The sequence below is a fragment of the Macrobrachium nipponense genome, chromosome 1 (genome assembly GCF_015104395.2).
Source record: "Macrobrachium nipponense isolate FS-2020 chromosome 1, ASM1510439v2, whole genome shotgun sequence".
NCBI lineage: Eukaryota > Metazoa > Arthropoda > Malacostraca > Decapoda > Palaemonidae > Macrobrachium > Macrobrachium nipponense.
In genome coordinates, this window is record NC_087200.1 from 140,937,878 (window position 1) to 140,954,855 (window position 16,978).

Genomic DNA, 16,978 nt, shown 5'->3' on the forward strand with positions numbered 1-16,978 from the left:
GGAACAAGTTCTTACATTGCTGGTACGAAGAGATACTCTTGCCTCTCTCTTAGTACTCGGTCAGAGGTCTGACCATTGATCCTGCGGTGCCACACCCCGATCAATCGGACAGAGGCTTGGATCCCTCCCTCGCTCTTACGACCAGGGAGGCTTCCAAAGTTGGGCGAACACCAGTCTGTTCACAAAAGACTCAGATTCACCACCAAGAAGTGAGTCTTCCTATTGTAAAAGGACCGAAGGTTTGTATGCCGTGTCGGAACAAATGACAATTTGTCCAAAATTGCATTTTCCTAAACTATACAAACCTGAGGTCCTTTTACAACATAGTCCCCACCTCATGCCACCCCTCACTCTGCAGTTTTTTGCTTGGGCCAAAAGCAAAAGTGATTTGTTACCTCCCAGTCGCGCGCGCGCGCCTGTCGGACAAGCAGTTAACTACCGAAACCCCTGTTCGAAAGCTTACGACATATCCAGCTGCCGCTAGTACCTTCCTATTGTAAAAGGACCTCAGGTTTGTTATAGTAGTTAGGAAAAATGCAATTTTGGACAAATTGTCATTTCGCCGCGCCCCCCAGTCGCCCGTAGAGTGTGACGGCTGGAGGGGCGTAGATGCGGCGGATTTAGATCATTCGTGGACGTAGATCCACATGAGGTTTGTACTCGTTGCCGGGGCGAGAATGCTCCCGGACGAGCCATGTATTACCTGTATGAATTGGTCCGAGGCGCAGTGGGTTCTGTACGAGGGCAGGAAGAGACTTAGGCCTCCAAAGAAGTCATCGGAAAGCTCTCCAGTGACTCCTTTGGTAACTGACACTTGTTCCGACACGGCATACAAACCTTCGGTCCTTTTACAATAGGAAGGTACTAGCGGCAGCTGGATAGGTCGTAAGCTTTCGAACAAGGGTTCGGTAGTTAACTGCTTGTCACGATGGCGCGCGCGCGCACGACTGGGGGGAGGTAAACAAATTACTTTTGCTTTCGGCCTGCTGGCGTGTGGACGTGTATCATCGCTCTCTGCCCGCTTCATCGTCGTTGCTTTCGCATGGTTGTGTTTTCTTTTTCTATTTATCTAGTGAAACTGAATTGTAAGTACAATCATTTCATATTTATTTCCATTGAATTCAATTGTGAATTAAAGGATCTTGGTTTCACCACGCCCTCCGATTACCCGAGTGCCGGGACTGAAGGGCGTAAGTGCGGGAATTCATTTTCCCAGAAATGATCCTCGTATTGTGTATGCTCGGTGCGAGGGCGGGAGAGAGCGCTCGCTCCGAGCGTATATTTTGGTTGGAAATGTGTAGATGAAATCGTAAGTACTAAGTGCTCTTTTCATTTATATTTTTTGACCTGTATGCTCGTTGCCGAGCGAATGCGCTCGGCACGAAAACTTATTCTGTATGGAAGTGGAATCGCAAGTACAGTATTCTTTTTCATTTTCATATATTTATTTTGATTGTAGCAATACTCATTTTGGATCAGTTTCCGAGCTTACCCGGAAATTGATCCTTTCCCCTTTTTATTTGAATGAAGTGAAATCGCAAGTGCAGTTCTTTTTCATTTTCATATTTTATTGAGATTGCATTGTTTACTTGGATCAATGTTTCCGCTATTTCCCAGGAATTGATCCTTCCCCTTTTTATTTGTATGAAGTGAAATCGCAAGCGCAGTATTCTTTTTCATTTTCATATATATTTTGATTGCATCAATTCATTATGGATCAAGTTTCCATTCATAATCGGGAATGGATCCTTTTACCCTTTGCGCTCGGTACCGAGGGCGCAAATGCGCTCGATCCGAGCCCCCCTATTCATTGTGAAGTGAATCGTAATGCAAGATTCTTTTTCATTTTATCCTTTTATTATTATTGCATCAATATTTATTTGGTTCAAGTCCGCTCAGTCAGGGAATTGATCCTATGCCCTTGCATTCGGGCCGAGGGCACGATTGCTCTCGGGCTCTTATTATTATTGTTGGGTACATGGGTGCTGTGCGGGGGTGGGGAACGAGAACCCCCCCCCCCCCCCACTCAGCTCCCACAGATGGCCCTTCCCTTGGGGGGGGAGGTTATCTGCGTTCTTCTCCTCGACCCGATCCGTCTAGCGCGGGGGAGGGCGCTCGGTGCCCGATGTACAATTGTATTCGGGGTTCTTCCACTCGTTCGGAGAGGGCTCACCCCCCCCGCGCGAGGGGACTTCCCCCCCCGCCCCCACTAATCGCTACTACTGTTATTTCCGCAGGTGCTACTGCCACGAGGGTGGACCTTGGTGAGGTATGGGCGTCCTTCCATTTGCAGGGCGTGCTAGTGTCCAGGGGCTGCGGTTCTATGTCTGGGCCTACTGCGGTCACCCATGGAGTGGTGACCACGCTCCAGGTGACGACGTCCCTCCTCACCTGGTGTACTCGCCCTCACATGGTAACAGTCTTGCCTACAGCCGCTGTGAAGTGCCGTTCGCCGTACCGAGAGGGGGGGCGTGCCGCCGCCGCTCGTGGTTGCCGCGCTGCCGCGACCACACTTCCGCTGCCCTAGAGCTCGCCCCTGGACCTGCCGCCGGTACCAGGATGTTGCTGGCTGCTGCTCCACTTCCTGTGTTTCCGGTGCTGCCGTACCTGCCGATTCTGGGCTGACTGTCCATGCAGTTGCTGCGCTGGCTGTCCCTGCCGTTGCTGCGCTGGCTGTCCCTGCCGTTGCTGCGCTGGCTGTCCCTGCCGTTGCTGCGTGGCTGTCCCTACCGATGCTGTGCTGGCTGTGCCTGCTGTTCCTGAGTGCCCATACCTGCTGACGTCGTCCCTGTTCGTGGTGGTACTACCCCAGACTTTGGTCTGTCGTACAGGTGCGTCCGGGCCCTGTGGCTTCGGCTACAGCAGCCCCGGCTCCGCCCTGGATAGCAGATCTTAACGTCTGTCCTGAGGAAGCTGACGAGAAGAGGAGGAAGGTGTCGTCGTCGTCGTCTTCATCTTCTTCATCGTCGTCGGCTGCCGCCTCTTCCCCTTCGACTTCTAAGGCTTCACAAAGCCGAGGAAGAAGAAGGTTGCCTCCTCCCTCCTAAGAAGTCTCCCTCGGGAGCTTCTCGGGACCCGTCTCACCTCGGTGGGACGGGAGGGTTCCTTCCGCTGGTCCTCCTGCTCCTTCGCGAGCGGGGCCCGTCTCTTCTTCCGCAAGGAAGAAGACTAACGGGGGACCAGAGGGGTACCGGCTAACACCGTACTTCCTCGCATGGTGTCAGTGGTTCTGCCACTGCATCAGGGTCCGTCTCGGCCTCTCGTTCGCGGGTAGAGGTACCGAGTGTACGGTCGCCTACCAGCGACCGTGCAGCCAGGAACCAGACCTCTGAGTCCGCTCAGCGTCAGGTTCACGGCACGGGGCGGAAGACTGGTGACAGCCGCCTCACGCGACTCTCACCAGACCAGCTCTCACTCTCGCGGCGACCAGCTGGCTACCCGGGGACGTGACGGTCCACGACCGGCCACGGGCTGAGGCTGGGAAGAGGTCCTCCCGTTCGCCGGTGCCAGCCACGGCTGGAACCAGCGACGTGACGTGCCGTGAGGACAAGCACGGTCTCACTGACAGTGGAGCCTGCAGGTCGCCTGACCCGTCGCTCTCACAGAGAGCGATCGGGTACGCAACCAGCACCAGCTCTTCTGACACTCGAGATCGGGGCCGCTGTGCTCAGTACAGCGTTCTCCACAGCGAGACGGTTCGACCAGGCCTGCAGCTCGATCGCCACCGCGGGTTGACGATCGCCTGCAGCCCTCCAAGCCTGCTGGTTCTGCCAGCGAGCGAGGAGGGAGCGTCAGGTCTGCCTCTCCCGTACCTTCAACCTCCTCGGGCGGGTTACACCGGGAGGAGCGAGGTATGAGGAGTGATCGTTGAGGGGTGCGCCCCTCATGATCCCCCACCACGACGCCCTACGTGCCAGGCACGGTTCTTGGACCGGCCAGGACGTATGCGCAAGTGGATGGAGAAGGACGAGAGGGCTGTCGCTGTTCCCCCTTCTTAGGAGAAGGTTCTCGGAATATGCTCTTGTTCGAAGGCTTAACGGTCCCACTCTGCAAGATGCTGTGCACTTCCGAGATCCAGAGGAACTTTGCCGAGGTTATGGCGCTGATCGTCAGCACAACGACCTCGGGGAAGGATCGCCGCTCCCACCAGCAGAGCCACGTCTCGGCTCGAGTCGTTTTGGGGGCCCGAGAGGGAACCCAAACTCGACGGTGTGGGTCTGCCGCGATCGGAGCTTGCCGACTGTGTTGAACCAGGTAGTCTCTCGTCTCCGGACAAGAAGGCTCTCTCAGTTCTGGCCGGTCGAACAAGCTACTTCACCTCCTCTACTGCGGACAGAGGCGTTTCTACGTGTCTTCTACACCGTATTTGAATACCCCTTCGGTCCTCCTGAGGTTTCGACCTCGACGAGGACTGGAATGAGTCGGAGGACGTATCGGCTCTCTCCTGTCAGGTGTCGATCAGCCCCACCCAGACGACGTTCACAGTGGCGGCAGATCCTTACCTACAGTATGAGTTCGTAACCCTCCTCGGGAAAAACTTTGTTTCTCCTGACGATACGTTTTCCCAGGCTCTGAGAGGCCATCGCCGTAAGGCGATGGCTGCTCCTTTTCTTCTCCAACTGCTAGTTCCGCTGGGAAGGCGAGCGAGTATCCAATTCCTCCCCCATTCCCTCTCTCCTTACGGCTACGAGGGGAAAGGGGAGGGATCCTACAGAGATTTCTCGTAAGATCCCACGTTAGGGGCTGCGCTACCGGGGGGACCTTCGGGTCCTACCTGACGTAAGCCCTCCGTGTTGAGGGAGGGATCCTGCCCCTTTCTCGATTTCTACGGGAATCGAAGAGGACCACCAGCCGATATCGTTTGACGAATTCGGTGGGGGGTTTCGCAGAGTGCTTAGAATTCTACGGAATTTCTAGCGCACTCAGAGTGTTCGAGTTTTTTACGATCTCCAAACACTTAGGCGAGACCTCGGTCCAAAGTGAGCGAGAATCCCCGATAATTGTTACACGATAATCGGGAACCTCGCTTATGCTCGAATTCCTGTAATTTCTAGCATTTGGAAGAAGACTGCTGCTGAAAGAAGAGTATCTCACAGTAGGCGATTAACCTGGAATAGAGAAGAACGGACGGGAACTTCAGTTTGGCTTGAACTATCGTCTTCGGTATTCTGTTCACCATTGAAGCTTTCCTTTGGGAAAGACTTCTCCTTCACTCTCTTGACTAGAGAACGAAGGCGGTCGATCTCAATCCTTATTCTCATTCCTCGAGGGGAAAAGAATTTTAGGATGGAGGTCGTGGTACAGAACCTACAAATATACTACGTATATTACCCTCGCGACATGATTCTTTTAACAGTTGAATTGTCCGGGGGGTAGGCGCATACCGTAGTTAACTCTACGGTTTGTGACCGAGACGAATTGTATCTTAATTGAACTGCAACTCGGGGTTGCCTGCAACCTCCCAGCAGTTATCAGTTTCGATTTTAGATACTTGGTATTGTCATGACAACACCAAATCAGCTTTTGTATTTACCGAAATCCGTTTCGGTTAAATATAATTGCTCGAGCGTATTCTTTATGCTCCGATGGTTCTAGCCGAACGCATTCCTTCTTTTTTTTTGTGGAATAATGGATTACCTGGCAACTCAGGATGACGAGTCACCGAGAGCTACTGCGTATTGAACTGCCTGATAGCGGCTCAGTATCAGCTAGGTCTCGGAGATGCACGGTCGGTTACTCTCTCTCTCCCCGGTTTGATTGACTACCGAACCGTATCTCTGCCCAACAATCATGGACTTAGGTCTCTGATTAACGGGGATTCTCGCAATAATGAAGGACCATCTACTGCTGTGACGCTCGATTTCATCGCCTTCGACATTGCGAGAATTTTCAACAGAGATATCTCTTGGACTCTTTCATCTTTCTGTTTACCGCACGGTAACAGAAGTCTGTACTAGTCAACCGCTGCATCGCACCGCGATAATGCGAATGATTTTTGCAAGACATCTGAGTTTGTCTTCAAAATATCTCGTATTCGTAGGTGTGCAATTATTCATTGCTCGCCCCGAATTAACAGATAGTCAGAAGACATCGCCTACTCTCCGACCTGACAGCTCTACTTCCAAATGTTCAGCCCATGAGAAGCAGTTCTTCAGGCAGTATTTCCCTGTCTTCATTACTGAAAAGCGCTCCGCTTTTATTGCAACTACGATCCTCACCGGCGACAGCAATGAATAGCGGTTAGCGTTCTCAGTCTTTGTAGCACAGGTTCAGAATCTGAGAATCCTTCTCTCGGTTCAGCTGTGAAGACGTAGGTTGCATTTTCTGTACACCTTCGTCTTCAACGACACATAGTGTTCTCCTTAGCCGAGATCAACTATACTATGAGATATCTTGCCATCAGGGACCTCGGTCTCTAGAAGGCAATTGACTTTCGCCTGTGGGCACATGCCTTAAGAGAGTCATCACCTTGCCTTCTGGCATCGGTGACGAACAAATTATTTGTTTAGTCTATTGGCATAACCCTTTTTAAGGCGAAGGTCACGTGACTTGCTCGGGTGCTTGGACAACTTGCCTCCTACCGAACGCAGTCAGTCGGCAGCTGTCAGAGCGCCCAAGTCTGTTACGAACTTCGCTGTGGACTTAGTTCGGTTGTTCCATAACAGTCTTTTCTTCGTCCTAACGGCTTGTCACAGTACCCATACCATCGACACCCACCATTGAGTGTCGTGCCTATCCACTACCGAGAAGAACAACTTCGCTGCAGACGGATAGACCAGTATGGGTACAGGACATCACCGAAGTCGAGAAGAGGGATAGGTCATACGACCATTCCCTTCTTTTCCTCTGAGGTAATTGCATGACTTTTCCTGCGAAGTCAAGCATCCAGGGGATGGGGATTCGTGACGCTCGATTTCGTACCGAATTCGTAGCGAAGACTCTGAACCCTTCGGTTCCTGACGATCGGTTAGAGTCCTTCACAATCCCCTCCCTAATGGACTTCACCGCCTTCGATGCGAAGGTAGATGCTGCTTTGTCCTGTGAAAGCGCGACCGCGCTTTCTGAAAGAAACTCGACATCCCAGGCTGAGTGTTGAAGACTCTTCGTCAGCACCAAGATGACCTAGAAGTACACTCCCTCGAGTTACACAAGAACTTCTCCGTGGCGCCAGGTACTGAAGGCAGGGGTCTGGTACAACCAGACCACTGGCACCTCCTTTCTACCTTTTGGATATTGCCCACAGGTCCTTGGATCGTTTTCCTTGGGACCCGTGGTGGCTGCTCAACACGTTGTGTAGCTAACCCAAGACCATAGCAGGCTGAACAGCATCGAGTCCTGGTGTGACTGTAAGAATAGATAAGTGAATGAGAGAGTGACTGGCTTCTCTTCCTATCTTTTTCTCCCCCTCTACCTGTGGGTAGAGGGATACGGTCATCACCTTGCTGGATAAGGACGAGATGCCGGTGAGCTACTCGACAGAGCCCCATCCTATCCCTTTCACTAGGGATGGAGCGAATATCCACCACTTCCTCCTACAAGGGGGGGGTGGGGGGGGGGAAGTGGATGCCAACAAGAGACAAACCATAACTTTATGTTGCCTCTTGCAAATAGGAACTTGATCTTGTTTGCTGGTACGAAGAGATACGCTTGCCTCTCTCTAGTACTTGGTCCAGAGTCTGACCATTGATCCTGCGGTGCACACCCCGATCAATCGGACAGAGGCTTGGATCCCTCCCTCGCTCTTACGACCAGGGAGGCATTCCAATGTTGGGCGAACACCAGTCTGTTCACAAAAGACTCAGATTCCTCTCACCAAGAAGTGAGTCTTCCTATTGTAAAAGGACGAAGGTTTGTATGCCGTGTCGGAACAAATGACAATTTGTCCAAAATTGCATTTTTCCTAACTATACAAACCTGAGGTCCTTTTACACATGTCCCACCTCATGCCACCCCTCACTCTGCAGTTTTTTGCTTGGGCCAAAAGCAAAAGTGATTTGTTTACCTCCCAGTCGCGCGCAAGCGCGCCTGTCGGACAAGCAGTTAACTACCGAACCCCTTGTTCGAAAGCTTACGACCTATCCAAGCTGCCGCTAGTACCTTCCTATTGTAAAAGGACCTAGTTTGTATAGTTAGGAAAAATGCAATTTTGGACAAATTGTCATTTCGTCTTCCCTTCCTGCCTCCCACGGTCAGCCCCCACGTTTCGCGCCTTCCCCTGCGGGGGGGGGGTGGGGGGGGGGGGGGTTAGCGGAGTCCTTCTCCTCACTCGATCTGTCGAGTGTGGAGGAGGCGCCCGCTACCCGGACGTCCAGTTGTATTCGGGTCTTCCGTCCGCTCTGGGTGGGGTCTTCTCCCCCCAGGCGCGAGGGAACCCCTCTACTAACCCGACTGTTGCTTCCGCAGATGTGCCACCAGTAAAGGATGACCTTGGACAGGTGGGGGAGTCGCTGGGACTGCAGGGAGTGCCAAGTATTCAGGGGTTGATTGAGCCGGTTGGCGGGGTCGGCAGTGTCACTCATGGTGTGGTGACCACTACCACTACCACTATAACAACACCAGCATATGACATGCCGCCGCATCTTGTGTACACGCCGCATGTAATGACGGTGACGCCTACAGCTGCGGTGCACAAAACCCATTACTGCCGTACCAAAGAGGACGGTGCCACCGCCACCTGGTTTCTTTGTGTTGCCGACCCCGGACTTCCGCTGCCCTAAGAATACCCTAGACCTGCCGCCAGTTGCCGAGAATGACGGTAGCTGCCGACAGGACGCCTGGCTCTCCTGTGGTTCCTGCCGTGCCTGCCGTACCTGTTGCTGTCCCTGCTGCTCCTTTTATTTCAGATGCTGTAATGGCTGTTCCTGCTGTTCCTGGACCTGTTCCTGTCGCTCCTTGCTGTTGGTGCTGGATGCTACAGTCTCAGGTTCTTCCGGACAGGTGCAGTCGGGCCCTGTTGCTTCGGCAACTGCCCCGGCTCCCTCCTGGATGGAAGACCTGAACGTCTGTCCCTGCGGAGCCTGGCGAAGAAGAAGAGGAAGAAGAAGGAAAGGTGTCGTTGTCGTCTTCGTCGTCTTCTTCGTCGTCTGCTGCCTCCTCTTCCCCTTCGACTTCTCAAGGCTAAACAGCCGAAGAAGAAGAAGGCTGCCTCCTCCCCCCCCTAAGAAGACTCCTTCGGGATCTTCTAAGGGCCCGTCTCGCTCAGGCGATTCGGGGAGCTCTTCTGCTGGTCCTCCTGTTCCTTCAGGAACGGGGCCCGTCTCTTCCTCTGCAAAGAAGACGACGGGGACCAGAGGTGTACCAGCCTCGGCTGGTACGTCCTCACCTGGTGTTAGCGGTTCTGCCGCTAAATCAGGATCCGTCTCGGCCGCTTCTCGTTCGCGAGAAGTACCGAGTGGACGCTCTTCCACGGGAGACCGTCCAGCCAAAGTTTTGACGCCCGAGCTCGCTCGCCGTCAAGACCGCGGCGCGGAGCAGAAGACTGGCTAGAGTCGTGCACACGACTCTCGCCAGGCCAGTGGACGCTCTCGCAGCGACCAATCTGGCTGCTTGGGTTGACGTGACGGTCGCTGACCAGCCACGGGTTGAGGCGAGGAAGGGGTCCCTGCGGCCGTCGGGCTGGTACCAGTGGCTCGACGCGCCGAGAGGATGCTGGCCGGTCCTCGCCGCGACAGCGAGCCTAGCAGGTCACCTGACCGCCGCTCCCATAGGGACAGGCGGAGATGGTAACCAGCAACAGCTCGCCTGACGCTAGAGATCAGCGTCGACGTTCTCAGCCGAGCCTCTCGCCCCAGGCGAGCGGCAAGGCTAGGCCTGCTGCTCGATCGCCACCGCGGGTTGACGATCAGCAGCAGCCCCCCACGCACGCTGGTCCTGCCAGCGAGCGAGGGGGGAGCGTCAGGTCTGCCTCTCCCGTACCTTCAACCTCCTCGGGCTACACCGGGAGGAGCGAGGTACCGAGGGAGCGTGATCGGAGAGGTGCGCCGCTCGCGATCCCGCTATGACGCCGTATGGATCAGGCACGGTTCTAGGACGACCAGAACATACGCGCAAGTAGTTGGAGGTGACCGTCATGGGTCTGCCGCTGTTCCTCCTTCTGAGGAGGAGTATCTCGGGATCTGTTCTTGCTGGAGGGACGTGGACGGTCCTACTCCGCAAGACGCAGTTACTCCCGAGATACAGAGGAATTTGCAGAATCATTAAGCTGATTCGTCAGCATAATGACCTTGCGGAAGGATCGCCGCTACCACCGGCAGAGCCCACGTCCCGGCTCGAGTCATTTTGGGGTCCTAAGAAGGAACCCAAAATGATGGTGGGGTTGCCGCGATGGTTCTTGCAGACTCAGTCCTGGATCAAGTCGAGAATCTCGTCTCAAGGACGGATGGATTCGCTGAATCCGGACGGTCTTCTAAGCTGCTTCCTCCTCCTCTACAGCGTCAGAGGCGATTTTACGTGCCTTCGGAAGACCCGATACTGCCAAAACAGGTTAACCCGGAGTTAGCGAGGCTGACTCCAGGTGTCCCTGCAGCAGCTCCTGTCGGAGAACCTCTGGTTCTCGCAGCAGGAGGCACTTGCCCTGGAATCTACTGCTATGGCAGCGTCCAGGCAGTCTCTTGGCTGGATTTGTGGTCCCTCACAATATCCAAAGTAGCGGCCGGCTCTGGGAGTTCTGCTCTCGAAGACGACGCTTCTTTCAGGAGACTGTGCCAGTCTGGAGGAAGAGCGATCTCTTACCTCGCCCATCAGACTGCTAACCGGGGGGTGGGGCCAACTTGGTTCTTCGACGTAGGGACGCAGTCCTTACCCAGTAGACCAACCAGGGGGCCGGGCGTGAGGCGGCACTCGGGCTTCGCAATGGACCAATTAGGAGTTCCCCAGCTCTCTTTCCCGGAGAGATGGTGGACGCTGCGGTGGAAAGGCGGCGCACTGATGACAGTGACCGCTTAGTTCACCAGGCAGTCTCGAAGGTTACTGGGCAATCTCGAGCGACTGCGGCTAAGCCAAAGAGCTTAGCTAGCGCTTCCACGGCGGCGAAGACGGTTACACCGTCCAAACCCTGTGTGAAGACTCCTGCTGTTTCGACGTCTGCTAAAGGAGGCCGTAACCAGCCCTCCTCCCAGCCCTCCTTTCCCCGAGGAGGTGGTGGTGGGAAGAAGTCGAAACGAGGTGGGAACCGCTAGGGACGGCGTTCCCCCTCACCTGCTGCCGGAAGTGGGGGGTGCCTAGCGAGCCATTGGGCAACTTGGCAGCGCTACGGCGCCGAGAACTGGATAGTAGACGTCCTTCGGGAGGGATATCTACTACCCTTCGAGTCTCGGCCCCCCCTCATCTCCAAACCGGTCCATCTACAGACCTATGTCCGTGGGGATCAGCAAAGGACAACGCTCTTCGACAGGAGATCAAGACCCATGCTGGCGAAACGAGCTGTAGAGATCGTGGAGGACCAATCACCGGCTTTTACAGCCGCCTCTTCCTAGTGGAGAATGGCATCGGGGGCTGGCGTCCGGTGATAGACCTCTCTCCCCTGAACCGCTTCGTTCGCACGACGCGGTTCACGATGGAGTCGGCACGCTCGGTGCTCGACTCGATCAGGGGGAACGATTTCATGCTTTCAGTGGACTTGAAGGACGCGTATTTTCAAATACCCATCCATCAGTCCTCCAGAAAAGTACCTCCGCTTCATCTTCGACGGGACGGTGTACCAATTCAGGGCACTTTGTTTCGGTCTGTCAACCGCCCCACAGGTGTTCACGCGAGTGTTCACTCTGGTGTCAGCTTGGGCCCATTCGCACGGGATACGTCTTCTGAGGTATCTCGACGATTGGCTGGTCCTGGCGAGCTCCCGCTCGCAGTTGCTGCAGGACAGAGATCGACTCCTCAAGTTTTGTCGCGATCTGGGGATCGTGATAAACTACGAGAAGTCCGATCTCGAACCCAAGCAGAAGATGAAGTACCTGGGTATGCTGATAGACACGGTAGCAGGGCAGGTCTTTCCCGCAGACTTGTGTATCAGCAAATTCAGGGAGGCAGCCGGCCGGTTCCTGTCTCGGCAGGAACAGGCAGCACAGCAATGGCAAGTCGTGATTGGCCATCTGTCGTCACTCGAGAAGTTAGTCCCTCACGGGCGTCTTCACCTGCGGTCTCTCCAGTGGAGGCTAAGGGAGAGTTGGTCTCAGGCGAAGGATCCTCCTACTTCCCGTGGCTCTCACGGACAAGGTGAGGCAGGACCTAGCCTGGTGGCTCGACAACAAGAACCTCTTAAGAGGAAGTGCCCATACGCACTCCCCCCCGGAGATGCTTCTGTTCTCAGACGCATTGACCGAGGGATGGGGTGCACACCTGGAGGAGTTGCTGACTGCAGGTGTGTGGGACCATCACGAAAAGCACCTTCAAATCAATGTCCTGGAACTCAAGGCGGCGTTCAACGCTCTCCAAGAATTTCAGGACCGCTTGGTGGGACACTCAGTGGTGTTGATGTGCGACAACACCACAGTAGTGGCATATGTCAAACAAGCAGGGGGGCTAGTGTCTCTTCCGCTTCACCAGTTGACGGTGCAGGTGCACGAGTGGGCCACGGCTCACTCGATAGAGCTGTCAGCACGCTATTATTCCAGGCAAGAGGAATGTAGTAGCGGACAAGCTCAGCCGTCGGGATCAGGTGATAGGGGGACCGAATGGTCTCTACACCAAGATGTGGCGGAAAGGCTCTTCAACCTGTGGGGGCGACCGGTCGTATTAGACCTGTTCGCCACCCGGCACAACAGAAAACTTCAGGTTTTCTTTTCAGCCGTGCCGGACGGCCCATGGGCAGCTGCAGAGGACGCTCTCCAACACCCCTGGGACAACCCTTCTTCGCTTACGCCTTTCCTCCCTTCTGTCTGATTCGGAAAGTGATCAGTCGAGCGCTGGTCACTCCCAACTCAGAATGATCCTGGTGGCTCCCAAATGACCTCAAGCCGTTTGGTATCCGGACCTGCTGGCTCTTCTTGCGGACGCACCGAGAGAGCTACCCAATTGGCACAACCTTCTAGCCCAGCCACACGTAGAACGGTACCACCAAGCAGTCCCAGTCCCCTTCAACTTCACGGCTGGCTGTTATCCACCATCTCTTGCGAACGAGAGGCTTTTCTCGTAGCGCAGCAACAGAGATGGGTGGACACGTCCGACAGTCCTCTGCAACGGTTTGTGCTACCAGGGGAAGTGGGCCGTCTTCTTTGGTTGGTGTCGTAGACAGGGTCTGTCTCCTCTCAGAGCCACTCATCAGCAGGTAGCGGATTTCCTCGTGTTTCTTCGCCGAGAGAAGCTCCTCTCAGTACCCACGTTAAAGGATATAGAAGCCGCCCTGGCTCTCGTCCTAAAACTGAGGGGTACGGTTGGAACATCTCGAACTCGTTCGAGATCTCCTTGCTAATGAGGAGCTTCGAAAGGTCTTGCCCACCCAGGAAACTCAGGCCCCCTGCGTGGGATGTGACTCTCGTCCTTAGGAGTTTGACTCGAAGACCCTTCGAGCCACTCCGAGAGTCGTCAGACAGGGATCTGACCCTCAAGACCCTCTTCTTGCTGGCCCTGGCATTGGCGAAGAGAGTAGGGGAACTACATGGTCTTTCTTATGATGTTAAACACACCAGAGGTTGGGGATCTGTGACGCTCGATTTCGTCCCGAACTTCGTTAGCCAAGACTCAGAATCCGTCGATCCCTGACGACAGGTTCGAGTCTTTCACGATCCCCTCCCTCTGGACTTCACCGATAACGATGCGGATGAGATGCTGCTTTGTCCTGTAAAGGAGGGCGCTACGGCACTATCTGAAGAGAACTCAACACCTCAGGCCTGAGTGTCGACGCCTCTTCGTTAGGACTGGGGTTACCAAGAAAGAAGTTTTCCAAGAACACGCTTCCTTTCTGGCTACGTGAGGTGATCAGGAGAGCGTACGAAGCTGATGGTAGCGACGACATCCGTACGCTCCGACCGAGAGCCCACGAAGTCAGAGGTATCGGACCCTCCTTAACGTTCCGTAAGAACTTCTCCGTGGCGCAGGTCCTGAAGGCAGGTGTCTGGGCCAACCAGACTACCTTCACGTCCTTCTACCTTCGGGATATTGCCCACAAGTCCTTGGATACTTTTTCCTTGGGACCTGTGGTGGCTGCTCAACACGTTGTGTAAGCTTACCCAGCACCCGAGCAGGCAGAACAGCATCGATTCCTGGTATGACTGGGAGAATGAATGTGCGAATGAGAGTGTGATGGCTTCTCTTCACCATCTTTCTCTACCTCTACCTGTGGGCAGAGGGATACGGTCGTCACCACGCTGGAAGGGAGTCAGATGCAGGTAAGCTACTCGACCGAGCTCCATCCTATCCCTTTAACTAGGGATAGGAGCGTATATCCACCACTTTCTCCTACAAGGGGGAGGAAGTGGATGCCTACATGAGGCAAACCCATGACTTTATATTTGCTCATGTACAGGAAAAAGTTCTTACAATGCTGGTACGAAGAGATACGCTTGCCTCTCTCTAGTACTCGGCCAGAGGTCTGACCATTGATCCTGGCTGGTGCACACCCCGATCAATCGGACAGAGGCTTGGATCCCTCCCTCGCTCTTACGACCAGGGAGGCATTCCAGGGAAGGATGGTACGAACACCAGTCTGTTCATCAAAAGACTCAGATTCCTCCCACCAAGAAGTGAGTCTTCCTATTGTTAAAGGACCGATGGTTTGTATTACGTATCGGAACAAATGACAATTTGTCGAAAATTGCATTTTTATACATTCAACTTCCCTGCCAGATATATACTTAGCTATAGACTCCGTCGTCTCCGACAGAATTTCAAATTTCGCGGCACACGCTACCGGTAGGTCAGGTGATCTACCGCCCTGCCCTGGGTGGCAGGACTAGGAACCATTCCCGTTTTCTAATCAGAATTCTTCTGTCGCCCGGGCCATCAACATTGTTGTTGGTTCCTCTCGATTGGTTTTTCTTTTTTCACCGGCAATTGATCTTCTTGACCGACTTTTGGTGACGTATCTGGATTGTTGGATTGGCATACGCTTTGTGTGGACTGTTTGTGGACTTGATTTTGGATTTTTCTTTAAAAATGTCTGACTCTGGAATGGTTGTGAGACGTTGTGTGAATGTAGGCTGTAAGGTGAGGTTGCCGAAAGCTTCGGTAGACCCTCACACGGTATGCAAGGGTTGCAGGGAGTATGAATGTTCTTTTACTAATACTTGCAAGGAATGTGAGAATTTGAGTGAGAACGAATGGAAGAATCTAACTAATTATTTGAAAAAGTTAGAGAGAGAAAGAGTGAGGAAGGCTTCTTATAGAAGTTTAAGTAGTTCGAGATCTGAACTAATTCCTAGCTTGGGATCTTCCCCAAGGGTAAGTATTGCTACTTCTCCTTCCATTGCAGCCCCTTCTCCTATTGCAGAACCTGTAGATTCAGCGAAAGAACTTGCGGATCTAAAAGTAGCCTTCAAGTTGATGGAAAACAAAATGGCTGCCATACAAGGTAAGGCTAGTGATTATTCAGTGGACAGTGATATGAGTGTCCCCAGTGTAGTGGAGGGGGCATCTGGTCGGCTCCGCAACGCTCCTAGGTCTAGACCTCTTCCAAGCTCACATGCCCAGAGGAGAAGGAATGTCGAAAACCGAAAGGAGGTTGTGGAGAATCCCCACCGATCAGGTGTCCCTTCGGCGGTTTCTGTGACACCCCAGACTGCCAAGGATCGCTATTGTAAAAGCGTCCTGCGGTGAGTGTTTTTTCGTCGTCGGGATCTTCATCTCCGAGACGTGATTGGAGGGATTCAGATCGATCTCGACCACTCAAGAGGAGTTGGAAGGCTCCGACGATTGATTCGAGCCCAGAAAACTTCCCTGAGGAGTCTCCTTCGGGAGTTAAGAAGGCAAGAAGAGCCATTCTTTCAACCAGAGTGAGAAGGAGTCAGGAGGTGGAGGCTATGGACTCCTCCCCTCCTCCTGAAGAGGATAAAGAGGAGGTTACGAAGAGGTTCATGATGGCGATGCAAGAGCAGATTTCGTCTTTTGTAGGAGTTCTGTCAAAGGAGCCTCCTAGAAGGAACGACTCTTCCCTTCCGATCAAAAGATCCTCCAGACGTATGGAGGTATCTGCGCCAGGATCGATGACTCCTAACTCGAGGTGAGGTTTCCTGTACGAACGTGGGAGGTGAACCTATCAGACGTCTGGCACCGGCCAGGAGTGAGGAGTCACCCAGGAGGCAGGAGCCAGGAGTGAGAGTCAACCAGGAGGCAGGAGCCAAGAGCCAGGAGTGTGGAGTCATCCAGGCAGGAGGCAGGAGCAGGAGGCAAGAGCAGGAGGCAAGAGGCAGGAGTCAGGCCAAGAGGCAGGAGCCAGGAGCCAGATGCAGGAGTCAGGAGGCAGGAGCCAGGAGTCCGGAGTCAGGAGGCAGGAGTCCGGAGTCAGGAGGCAGGAGTCAGGAGCCAGGAGGCAGGAGTCAGGAGGCAAGAGTCAAGAGCCAGGAGGCAGGAGTCGGAGACTCGTTCCTGGAATTTATGACTCTTCAAATAGGAGCTCCTCTCCTTCAGATCGTAGGAGGTCTTGGAAGGAATCTCCCTCCAAACGTGAGCTTTCTCCTTCGTCTGATCGAGGTTTAGACGATTTGTCTGATGACGAACCTCCTGCAAATGAGGGACTCTCGAGTTTATAAGGTCTTAGCCTCATTATTGCTACAAGAGTTTGGAGACTCTCTTAGTCCGGCAGTCTCCTCCTTCTCCTCGTTCTCTCTTTTCGAGCTCGGCTACGGCAAAATCTTCAGCCTTTCTGAAAATGAAGCCTGCAATTTCGATGAAGAAGGCACTCCATTCTTTAGATTCTTGGATGGACAAGAAGAAAGAGTTGGGGAAGACGGTATTCTGCATGCCTCCTTCCAAACTACATGGAAAGAGAGGTATTTGGTATGGGACAGGAGAGACTATGGGTCTTTCTCTGCCTGCCCTCGGCAGA

At 53.8% G+C, this 16,978-nt stretch overlaps 1 protein-coding gene across 1 annotated transcript in view; it reads right to left on the reverse strand.

Moving 5' to 3' along the window:
• Positions 1-16,978, reverse strand: part of LOC135219690 (protein-L-isoaspartate O-methyltransferase domain-containing protein 1-like) — a 221,826-nt gene that overhangs the window by 141,799 nt on the left and 63,049 nt on the right. The gene's annotated exons all lie outside the window — the stretch shown is intronic.